At 42.2% G+C, this 12,902-nt stretch overlaps 1 protein-coding gene across 2 annotated transcripts in view; it reads right to left on the bottom strand.

Moving 5' to 3' along the window:
* IMMP2L (inner mitochondrial membrane peptidase subunit 2) overlaps positions 1-12,902 on the bottom strand; it is a 480,193-nt gene that overhangs the window by 174,222 nt on the left and 293,069 nt on the right. The window lies entirely within an intron of this gene.

The raw sequence follows: 12,902 nt of genomic DNA, 5'->3' as shown, positions 1-12,902 counted from the left end.
AATCATAAGGAATAATGTCAGGGTGAATCTAAGGTTTTCTTCACTGATAACTCTTAATATTTGAGCAGAGGCTAAAGCGAAGAGGCTATGTTATATTTGAGATGACTTCCAAACATAATTTTCAGCCGGGGGTGGTGGTGGGAGTCATTTTGAGAGTAAGTGAAAACATTTAATTCAAACAAGGGACACAAATCCCATTTTCAGCTTGCTGGGAACAGTATTACGATTGCCAAACGTAACAATCCTAAAATGCAAATAAATAAATACATTGTTCAAATTTGCTTACAAATTTGAAATATTGCCAACCTGTCAGATAAAGAACTCTGGGTACTTGAGAGTGTCACATCAGCTACATTTGCTTTCCCTTTGCTCTGAAGCAAGCCTGTTTCCCAATCTGTATTTTGTTTAATCTAAAAAGAGAGCCTAAATTCATCAGTAGTTCACCACCACTGCTGTAATTGTCCTCACAATGAAAGGCAGCGAGTGCAATCCAGCAAGTCCCTTTAGGTGCCTAGAAGTAACACAACACAAACTATTATAGAGGTTCTTTCTCATGCAGTTTCAAAGGCAGCTTGAGATATAGAGCAGAGAAGAAAAAGGGGAGGAAAGGGGAAGAAATGTATGGGATGCATAAAGAAGTCCTGCAGTTTTCCTGAGACTGGAAGCAATGGCCATGTTCCAGAATTGTTCATTGTTCTGATTTGCATACAGAAATATTGCAGAAGCAAGAAATGCTTCGTGGGCATTGAACATTTTCTGACACTGGCCTCATGTTTGCACAAGAGCCGCTGGATTGAGGTAAGGGTATTTAAACATGTTTTATAGACTCAATATGTGCTTTATAGATGTACTTAAAATGTCAACTGCTGTAAAATGTGTGACATAGTTACCTTCTGTGTAATTAAATGAACAGTGATTCAGCTATGGCTATCACTCCTGTTGCATTCTTTATAACAAATCTATGGTCTCTCACAACATACATTGTCATGCTTTGTTTGTCTAACTTCACAATTGGTTCCCAGTCTGGTAAGCAATGTTTTATTGCGCAAAAAGACAGAAACAAGTAGGATGCAAAGAAAGATCAATTTCCTGTTCCATTCCATTTAAATGTAAACCTATATCAATGCAAATGATTTTTGATTTTTTTTATTTGTATGGCTACTGATTACTAGTCTCAGGTTATCCACAGAGCATATATTCTGTATTACAGAGAAACAATACAGTAAAAATATAGCACTGTGTCAGAATCAAATGCAGTAAAGATTAGCACTGCACTGAAATCTGTCCTTCAGTTTCTCAATACGTTTTCTTCTCCTACAAAAGAAGCTTCCATTTTTCTGCCTCCATCTCAGGGTGCTTGAGAACTTCATTAGAATTTTGGTGAGTACAGAGGTGGCTGAGTGTAATATGCACATTTTCCTTTCCAGTAAACATTCCTCCAGCACTTAGATTTCCTGATCTGAAAATACCCCATGCAAGGAGTCACCTTATGATGTCTTCCCCTGGGGTTTAATTGAAGCATGGGCACCCAAGAAGGCCACAGGGTGAAGGCCACTGCAGAGGTGACTTGTGGAGGAAAGAGAGAACGCTCACAGATACTCCTCATAGGCCTCAAAAGTCAGTCAATGCCTGACGCAGACCCAACCCATGAGGATTTCACCAAAATTATTTTCCTCCCCTTTGATAATCTTCAAATTCTTTTCTCACTAATTGATGGTGGTTGGATGGAGGGCAGAGGAAATTTTCAGCTCAGCATTGTTAAAAAAAAATAAAAGCACAGAAAACACAATAAACTGTAAGTTAACATAAAAAAATGTAAGGTAATGACATTAGGGGGAAACTGCTGTGCACACATTCCTTCACCACAGGACTATACTAAAAATAACTTCTACATGATGAGTAATTCTGGCCTTGACTGTAATATTTAGAACCATTTACCACACAAAGAGTCAGGAGTCCTTGCCTTCACCGAATGATTTAAGTAAACGGCTCTAGAGAGGGGCACTGTTCACTCAACATCTATTTAACAGAAGCACAACCCACATTAATCACTGTAAACTGCAAAGTCTCTTCAGGTTGTGACGGAATCTTTGATTTTGGTGCAAACCTTCTTTGTTCCCATTCTTAACTCTTGACATTTGCACTTCCTTAAACTCAAAAGCTTCGTCTCCTCAAAAAACATAAAACCGACTTGACAAATGTTGCCCTTTCAGTCCAAAGAAACTTAAAGATGCTTGATATTTGCCACTTACTTCAAAGTCTATAGTGATGGGACAGGTTTCTCTTCTTTCAAATGATACTGACTTTGCTGGATAAGGAGATATTATATATATATATATATATAGCCACTGGAACAAGTCCACATTCTGAACAGCAAAGCCTCTCTTGCTTTGGACAGATTGTTAAGTCCAAAGCAAGAACTTAATTTTGTTCCGCATTCTTAAACATAAAGGGAAAGTCTAGCAATAGCTACTAATTGTGATGGTTATAGAGCCAGTGTGGTGTAGTGGTTAAGAGCGGTATTCATGTAATCTGGGTAACCGGGTTCACGTCTCCGCTCCTCCACATGCAGCTGCTGGGGGACCTTGGGCCAGTCACACTTCTGTGAAGTCTCTCAGCCCCACTCACCTCACAGAGTGTTTGTTGTGGGGGAGGAAGGGAAAGGAGATTGTTAGCCGCTTTGAGACTTCTGAAGGGGAGTGAAAGGCAGGATATCAAATCCAAACTCTTCTTCTTCTTCTTATATGCAACCTCAAGGTTTCAGAGGATGCTAGGCCTCTGAAGAAGAGTTGCTGAGGAGAAACAACAGAAGACAACTCTTGACTCCATGTCTTGCTTGCGGGCTTCTGCCTGGCGACTGTGGGAAATGTTATGTATTGAAGTTCTCACCCTGGCCACCAGGAGTATCGTGTATATGGTTTTCACTCAGGTCCACGTCAGTTACTTTTGGCGGGAAACCCTGGGTTGTTGTTGCTACAATGTTGACAGCCGGCTGCCTATAAAAGCAGGCCGGCTGAGCTGTTTGCTGTTCAGTTCTGATCCAGCTTACAAATAAAGAGCTGCTTTGGAGAAATCGCTGCGTCGTCTACTATGTCTACCCACTATTTAACAGGAAACACAATGTTGAACCTTGGATCTGACCTAGCAGGGATCTTCCTAGGCTCACGTCCTTGTGTTCCCAGCTCAAAACTGAGTAACATGGAGCAGAGAGCCCCATGCCTCTGTGTGTGCCACTGAAACATGTTTACTTCAGCCCCAAATGGAAGCCATGGGGAGGGTGACCCAGTTTGCACATCCCCTCCCAGGATTTTGTTTCTTGGTGGGGATGTTAGAACAGGGAAGGCCAGGGCTTTTTTCCCCCAGCCGGAACTCAGTTCCAGCACTGGCACCTCTCAGCTGGGCACCATTGCTATTATAAAAGAACAAGGGAGGTGTTTATGGTGAGTTCTGGCACCTCTTTTCCTAGAAAAATAGCACTGGGGAGAGCGGGCATGGCACCCAAGCCTACAACATGACTCTTAATTCCATCGCAGACTCTCTTTCAGCACCTTCTGCATGTTTCTCTTGCAGAGGCTCAGGCGAATGCCTCTTTAACACGTTCCTTACAAAGGGAACAGCAAATGTTCCATCAGAGTTTTATGTTTTTCAGCTGCAAAATGACTCACCAAGGAAGGTGTGTGTGTGTGTGTGTGTAAGGGAAACTCTTAAATCCTCACTGTGAGGAAGGGAAGTTAAGTCTCAGCATGCAAGTGGCTTAGTGGGCAGAGCCCAATTTGTGTCAATTCAAAAGATGGCCTCTGTTAGAAATAACGGATAAAAACAGAGAGAGAAGCCTCAAACAGGCACTTCTGAGACTCCGTATCTACTTTTCTGCTTGTAATTGGTTTGTTTCCTTCTTCTTTTCTCTCTGTCAGAAACAAGCTGCTGGAATTATGCTGACAGAATCTGCAGAGGCTACATAACTAGGGGGAAATTGCTTTGCATTTCGACTTGGGCAAACAGAGATTATACAAAGATCACAATGTGCAGAGAGGGGAGGATTATCCCTTCTCTCACCAGCTACAAACCCACCCCCCAATAATCCCCCCCCAAAAAAAAACAACAACCGGGAGTAAATAAGAAAGTTCCAATTGGCACCATGTGGGAGGCAGGAATATTTATTCCTATGGCAACTAGGAAGAGAAGAGGCAAATCTCCCCTCTCCATGCACTGTGATCCTGATACAAATTGGCCCCTCTTGTACCTGCAATTAAAAGAAAAAGAAAAGAAAAACAACAACAGAGACATAACTGAATGCTACACATTAAATTTAAAACATAGTTTGGCTCATAGCCTTGTACCTAACACTGAAACATCACATATCAATCTACAGAGAACAGTGTGATGCCCGCAAATTCCACTCTTATCAGAAGCTGGTGAAGTCTATTACTCAAACATATTTCCACATCTTAGCATTGTGCTTTCCTTTTAGTCAAAGGGCTCAAAGAGTTAATTGTGCTGAAATAAATATTAGCATAATGCCTAAGGATACAATTTTCTTACCTAGCTGGGGAAACTTGGCAGCAAATATGCTGAAGTTAAAATTGTAGAATAACTCATTAGGAAATATGTAGTAGCCATGGCAAGATTTACTACAAATATGCTAGAAGTGCTTTTAAAAATTAATATTACGCTGCTATGCTCGCTTTAATTAGCTTTCTTCTTCATTTACAAAGCATAGCTGTCTCGTTTATGAACTCAGTCTCTCTTCCTTTCCTTGTAAACCTGTTTAATTAAAGTTTTAACAACTGTGGAAGGTTTAGAAACACTAGAATGATTTTTATCACTTCAGATCCTAAATCCCACCCCCTTTTACATGCTTGTCCCAACTCAATATTACATTGGCAGCACGCTGAAGGTGTGGATCATAAGATCCCAAAATTAAGATCCCCCTTTCTGCCCATCTCATTACAAGTTGCATTCCAGTTCTGGAGTTTTGCTGGTATTTTCCTTCTGAACTGTAAAGATGGTTTCGTAAGTGATGAAATTCTGATTAACTCCCTCACACGGCAAAGCTATTTTCTAAAATTCATAAAAGGTCACCTTTTCTTTTAGCATATACCTATGTCTAATCTGTACATTGATTGCCTCATTCGCCAATATATTCCATCCTTTGAAAAATCCTATCACTTATTAGCCTCTAATAGTAGGTCACTGCGCTTTGGTTTTCAATTATAGAAACTTCCATTAAAATCTGTTTCAGCATGTATCACTTGCCCTTTGTGTTATAAGGAAAGATTTAGCAGTAATTTATTTTTCACTATATGCAAAATTGAAACCTACTCACCAGAAATGCTGCTTAGGACAAAACTGAACGTCAAGATTGCTTGTTTCGCTTTGTATTAGAAGCCTGCCCTATCTCCAAGGCTTAGAAAAGTAACCATGCAAAACTTTTCTATAAAAAACCAACCATTACGTTGAATATAAAATCTTACAAAAGTTCAAACTTCAGCGTAATAAAACCATATCCTTAGCCATCTCAAACTGCTTTTAAAATATTTTTCAAACAGCATTTCCAGAATATACAGTGGTACCTCGGGTTACAGACACTTCAGGTTACAGAAGCTTCAGGTTACAGACTCCGCTAACCCAGAAATAGTACCTCGGGTTAAGAACTTAGCTTCAGGATGAGAACAGAAATCGTGCGGTGGCTGCGTGAGGCCCCATTAGCTAAAGTGGTACCTCAGGTTAAGAACAGTTTCAGGTTAAGAACGGATCTCTAGAACGAATTAAGTTCTTAAACTGAGGAACCACTGTACTCAGATTTGGGTCATGACAAGTGCCCAAGAGAGAAATTGACCTTTGATGGGAAACCACCAAAAATGCCATGCCCTTGACCTCATAGATGTTTAATCAGTGGCAGACTTTAGGCTTTCAAAGTTCAGTAGCACCCTGTGTGACATCAAAATTCAGCACCCTCTGCTTCTCACTTTCCATTTTACTTCATTGTTGTGGTGCCCCCTGTGGCACCCTCTTGGGGGAACTGGTTGTATTCCCCTAAATCTGCCTCTGGTTAAACAAAATACATACATATTAAATAATATGTACAGACAATATATTCTGCATGCTAAGTTGGCATGTTGACTTGCTCTCCAAGTCTTTTACTATTGCTGCCTTGACCATCTGGATTAGTACTAACTCAAGAGCTTCATTCAGCTGGGTCTCAATGATGTACTTTCACTTCCGTGAAAGATCCATATTTCGTTTACCTTACATTCAATAGCACTAGTATATATTCTGCCCTGGACAACAATAGGTGAGATGGGGAAAGCAGGGAAGATGCAAGCTTGCCTGCACCAATATATTGGCTTGAATCCTGACCTCTGTTATAATAAAATAATAAATAATAATAAATAATAATAATAATAATTTTTATTTCTATATTTCTACCCCGCCCATCTGGCTGGGTTTCCCCAGCCACTCTAATGTTCAACAGAACATTAAAAATGGAAGAAGACTTCAAACATTAAAAACTTCCCTAAACAGGGCTGCCTTCAGATGTCTTCTAAAAGTCAGATAGTTGTTTATTTCCTTGACATCTGATGGGAAGGCATTCCACAGGGAGGGCACCACTACCAAGAAGGCCCTCTGCCTAGTTCCCTGTAACCTCACTTCTCACAGTGAGGGAACCGCCAGAAGGCCCTCGGAGCTGGACCTCAGTGTCCGGGCTGAACGATAGGGGTGGAGACACTCCTTCAGGTATACTGGGCTGAGGCCTGCTGAGGAACAGAATGGGCTTCCATCACAAAGCAAAGATATCCCATCTCCTCATTTTCTCTGCAGACCCCTGTGATCTCCCTGCCCTCCACCCGTCTACTCAGGTAATTGGGTGCCTTGCATGAGACAGCTGTGCTGTCAGGGATGAGGAAGAATAGTGGGAGCTACCCGCCCAACAGCCCCTCGGGGAGGGGCTCAGAAGATGATGACTTAGATCCTGGATCCTGGTGGTGGGACACTGAATTGCAGTCTGCAGAAGGGACAAGCTGAGAGGTACTAGAAGCAGGGGGATTGAGTGATTGGGGGGGGGTGCCAGGAGAAGGAAGGTCTTGCAGGACAGAGTTAGAGTCGCAGCGTGAGCACAGACAGTCCCAGTCCCTGCTGATTCTCTCCCTCTGACACCCTGCTCTAGAAGAGTCCAGCATGTTGCTGAGCAATGGGCCAGAGAGGCCCAGGGGAGGAGCGTACCCCCTCGATGCAGCCTTCATCTGCTTGGGAGGGATGCAGAGTGAAAAGCTGGAGAGGAAGGGCTGGGCTAGTGGTCAGTTTCAGCAACGTCTCAGCTAGATTAATACAAACCAGAGGACTCTGTGTTGTTATTTTCTGTTAATAAAGAGCCAAATTGCATTCTGTGTGCCTACCCTATGGATGACCTGGCTTGCTGACAGCTCCTTGACCTGCACCTTTGGATTCAAACCATTATTAAAAGGTAAAGGTACCCCTGCCCATACGGGCCAGTCGTGTCCGACTCTGGGGTTGCGCGCCCATCTCACTCAAGAGGCCAGGGGCCAGCGCTGTCTGAAGACACTTCCGGGTCACGTGGCCAGCGTGATGAAGCTGCAGCTGGTGAGCCAGCACCAGCGCAGCACACGGAAACACCGTTTACCTTCCCGCTGGTAAGCGGTCCCTATTTATCTACTTGCACCCAGGGGTGCTTTGAAACTGCTAGGTGGGCAGGATCTGGGACCGAGCAACGGGAGCTCACCCCGCCGCGGGGATTCGAACCGCCGACCTGACGATCGGCAAGTCCTAGGCGCTGAGGTGTTACCCACAGCGCCACCCGCGTCCCTTAAACCATTATTACCATCATCATATTGTTATATCTCCTGCTGTTGATCATAGCCTAATCTTCCCCTTGTACTCATTCTGCCACTCCAATGACTACCTGAAGCAAGCTGGTCCCCGGTTTGATACTGAAGGTTAAAAAGTCTCAATGTTAACAGAGATCTGGACAAAGTAGTTCAAATCTAACACATGCACACACACTCCAAAGCAGCATTGTTGGGATTATGGCTGAAAGGAAATAGTTCATGCCATCACAGTTATACAGCTTTAGTGGAAAACTTATCCCACCTCAGTGGCATATTAGTAGTTCAGAGCATAACGGTAAGGGACTGGAACTTATTTGATCAGGCAATGACTTTTCTAGATACCCAAACAGAGGATGGGTTGCCACAGATGCTGAAGCCCAAATATAATGACTAGCTACCTATCCTGTACAAAATCTATTGCGGCTTCATCACATAAATTATTTTGCCAGTACTAAGTGTCAACAATAGTTCCGTAACAATGGAAAAGATAACAGTAATTTTCATTCCTGCTTAACCTCATAACCGCAATATAGATGAATGTCAAAAAAGGTTCATTAGTCTTGCTTTAGCATGAACCATTCAGAAACTTGTTTTAATTGTTATTTTATAGTGGACTCCTAGAAACTCCTAGAAAGTTGTTGTTTCAAATGAACAAAGGGTACGTGTTGAATGCATACTTCCCACAAGACTTCAGAATCTCAATGACTCTCAAACTAACACAATTTACTGTAGGAGTGCACAAACCTTAGGTGTGGAATCCACTATATTTTGTTCTAGAAACATGTGATCCACCAACCAGGCTAAAATTCCAGCCTGACTTCCTTGGAATGGTGGGCAAGATACAGATCTCATCTGAATAATGAATACATTTGTTTAAAGCAGACTACTTACATGTTTAAAAACAAGCTGTGCTAATAAAACTCGCATATTCACACTTAAGAATAATACATTTTTTTGGTCTGCCACCATGCATATCATGACTCAGGCATTTGTGATACAGTACTATAGATTATTGTGCCTTCAGTTGCACATGTGGAATAAATGGGCTTCAACAATATTTAATTTCTACTGATTCAATAGGTTTTCTAGTACCAGCATTTACTTTTAATACATTATACAGAATTGACATTTTAAGCCCCCCCCCTCAAAGAACTATCAGTTAAGCAGATTGCATTCGTATCATTTCTTTAATGATTTCCTAGCTAAATACTGTGCAAAGCAAATTAAGTTTTACGTTTTTTGTTGGTTTTTTCCACTGCGACAATTGCTGTATATAGGGAAACTTGATTGCAATGCTACTCATTTTGCCCTGCATCTGGCTAAGCATTCGTTTCTGCTTGTTCAAAAAAGTTCCTAAGGGAGAATTGATTAGACCACCTGCTCAGGGGGGAACTGTGTGATGTGAAGCCACTCCCCTGCAGTGATCTAAAAGGCACCCCCCAAATAGCTTCACTGAGATTGCCGGGTCTAGATTCAAGCTGGTATGTATATGATTTTATTTTTGTTTACACTTGATTGGGCAATTATAATATGCACCCAGAACAGCCTCTGACTAATACAGTCATACCTCGGGTTGAATGCGCTTCAGGTTGAGCTCGTTCGAGTTGCGCTCCACGACAACCCAGAAGTAACGGAGTGCGTTACTTCCGGATTTCCCTGCTTGCGCATGCACAGACGCTCAAAATGACGTCATGCACATGCGCAGAAACGACGAAAAATGACGCGTGCGTGCGCAGACGTGCAGTCACTAGATATGTTTGCTTCTGGATGTGAACAGGGCTCCAGAACGGATCCCGTTCGGATCCAGAGGTACCACTGTACATAAAACTGGGACACTCCCTGTCTGCAAAGAAATGTGTGTGTATCAGAACACCCGCAGGTTACCTGTTACCTACCTGGGTCACCATGTAACAGAAGCTGCAGCTTGGGAAAAGGTTCTTAAGAAGTGCTAGAATATTTGTGAAGTATTACAAGTGGGATCTGAAACCAAACATTGTAGTCCAAGTGTTCTTGTTCAGAACACTCCGTTCTATTACCTTCCCTTGTAGTTTTCCATTCTTGCCCACCTCCAACTGTCAGTCAGCGTTCAGTGTTGACAAAGCACACTGTGATTTAGCTTTTCCTGCCCTCTCCCTTAGCATTTGTACTGATGGTGCCATTTTATGTTCCTCAAACCATCCCTCTAACTATGAAGTGCCATTTCCCAATCAGTCCTCTTTGCCTGAAGCTCAACATTCCACTCATCCTCTTCCTTGCTGCATTGGACATTCTCTCACAGTGGGTCTCTACCAAGTATTTCCAGGTGTCTCACCTTAATGCAGAGGTTTTCAACCTTTTGGGGTCCACAGCTCCCTTCACCAGTTACATTCTTTCTGTGGCCTGCGAGCGCTCCAGTTGGAGAACAGCCTTTGCCAAAGGTGTCAAGGGCTTTGAAGACTCTCGAACTCAGGACGCAAGGGAGAAACGTGCTAAGAGGAAGACACGCTTGGCAAATCCACACCGTGATCAACTCCCGCCCAGAAACCAATGTCCCCACTGTGGAAGGATGTGTGGATCCAGAATTGGCCTCCACAGTCACTTACGGAATCATTGTTAAAACCGTGTTTATGGAAGACAATCTTATTCGGCTACGAGTGATCACCAAATAAGAAGAAAGAAGAAGAAAGTATGTCACCCCTTGCTTGCAGAGCTGGCAGCCCCTCACCCCTTTTTGAACAACCTCCCTTGTGGAGTGTTCCCTCAGCCTCCACTCCTCTCCCCTCTCCTTGGGATCCTCTGGGAAGACACAGCTGCCACCCCTGGTCTCTGAGCTTCCCCCTGTTATGTACTGAAGTTTTCACCCTGGGCCAGCAGTAGTTTTCACTCAGGTCCACATATGCAAATAAGGGTTACTGTTGCATTGTAGTGGAGCTCTATATAAGCAGGCTGGCTGAACCCTTCAGTTCAGTTCTGTTCTGGCCTGTGAATAAACAAGAGCTGTTTGAAGAATCGCTGTGTCGTCTGATATGTTCACCCACAACTTAACATCCCCTGCCCCAAAACGTGGTTCCTCCTCACACTGCCCCACAGGGTCATGGGAAGCACCCCCTGGCCAGCTCCAGAGACACCATTTGCCTGGGGAGCTTGTAGCCAGAGCTGCTGCAACAAACAGCTGTGCAAAGCCTTGGGGAGGCAGAGACGTGAGAGGGCATCAGAGGAGGGAGCTAAGGAAAGTGGACAGAGGGCAGTGTTTCCTCAAGGCACCCCTCCCCATCATTCAAGGCACCCCAGAGTGCCACAGCACCCTGGTTGAAAACGACTGCCCTAATGAATCCGAAAGTGACTGACCACAAAAATGGCTTTTTGTTACACAACGCATGGGCAATGGCACATATTATTTGCTCCCCTTAATATTTCCCAAAATACGCGGTACAGATGGATGAAATCTGATCCCCAAAGCTGCCCCAGCAAAGCTCTGTGCTAGAAACACAGCTTGCGGAAGTCTCTCGTCAAACATTTAACTTGTTCAAAATAATAATCCTTCCTAACGCCAATTTGGTATGGACCATCCTCAAACTTACTTCTCCTACACTGTCAAGTTTCATGCCAGTCCATTGAACCCTTTCTAACTATAAGCTTTAGAACCTATTGCCCCCAATTTCTCATTAAAATGGCAGAATATGATTCTGCCAACTCACCTTTAACATATGGCCTGAAATCATCATCATAACTGATACACAAACCATAAAATTACTAGACACACTTTATTTGGAACTAATGACTGTCTTGATGTGGTTACTTACTTTATCTGTAGTGCTCAGCAAATATGAAAAAGCAAACTAACCTAATTTTTGTTAATGACATTAAAAGTCTGTTTTTTAAAAATGCCATGTGCTTTCAACATATAATTGATAAAGCTACTTTCAAATAATCCTTTCAGATAAGGCATGTTAATGCTGTTCTGACAGGAGGTGACTAAATAGAGTTAGACAATCCACATCAAGGCCACTGGTGGTCATTGTCACAGTTTGCTAGTAGAATTGCTAACACACACAAAAATAAGAATCACAGAGAGAAGGATATTTACAACCTTTCAGGTAACCATAGAGATGCAATTCTAGAGGCAAGGCCATATCACTTATTACTGTGCGCCCACTAGCTGACTGGTGAGCTGTCCTTAGTCACATCAGCAGCAAACACTATGTGCTATGTGCTTGCAACATCCTGAGTCATGGACGGCAATTCCATTCCCACCTAAGTTTCACTGCAGAGGTGGCCAATTGCACACACTAGCTGTTAATTAAAGCCGTTCATGTTCCCCATCACATTGTAATAAAAATGTTTCTATGTTTATCAGATTAAAGATCTCCGAAATCCAACACATGCAATAATTTGAAGCTACAAACATGCATGCAAGTTGTTAAATCTCTTCCTTAACATACTATTCAGTACTGTTTGGGTTTATGAATGAATCAGTTAATAACAAAACCCCAAACAGCACTGAATCAATTCAAGAAGAATTGCATTGTACAAGAACTTAATAATTTTTAGAACTGAATTATTGCAAAATGCACGGATTTATAGCATCAGTGACAACTTTGTTATTGATTCATTCTCTAAGTCAACCTTCCCCAACTGGGCTAAGTCCAGAGGTTTTGGGACTATTTATTTGTTTGATTCCATTTATAATAATTTAATAATAATAATAATAATAATAATAATAATAATAATAATAATAATAATAATAATAATAATAATTTATTATTTATACCCCGCCCATCTGGCTGGGTCCCCCCAGTCGCTCTGGGCGGCTTCCAACAAAACACTAAAACACAATAATACAATACAATACAATACACTAAAATACAATAATGAGTAACTTCCCACATAATATCTCAAAGTGAATTCAGAGTAAAAGCATAAATGAGTAAACACAGTTTTATATACACAAACAATTCCATATATATATATCCAATTAAAATCCAATGCAGACACAGACTGGGATAAATATATCTACTTAAAATGCTTTCTGAAAAGTTGAGGTCTTTAATGGGTGCCGAAATAGGTGGCTCATTA

Source organism: Podarcis vaucheri (genome assembly GCF_965113315.1).
Source record: "Podarcis vaucheri genome assembly, chromosome: 10".
Classification (NCBI taxonomy): domain Eukaryota; kingdom Metazoa; phylum Chordata; class Lepidosauria; order Squamata; family Lacertidae; genus Podarcis; species Podarcis vaucheri.
The sequence above is the reverse complement of the archived record's forward strand: the minus strand, read 5'-3'. Positions and strand labels throughout refer to the sequence as shown.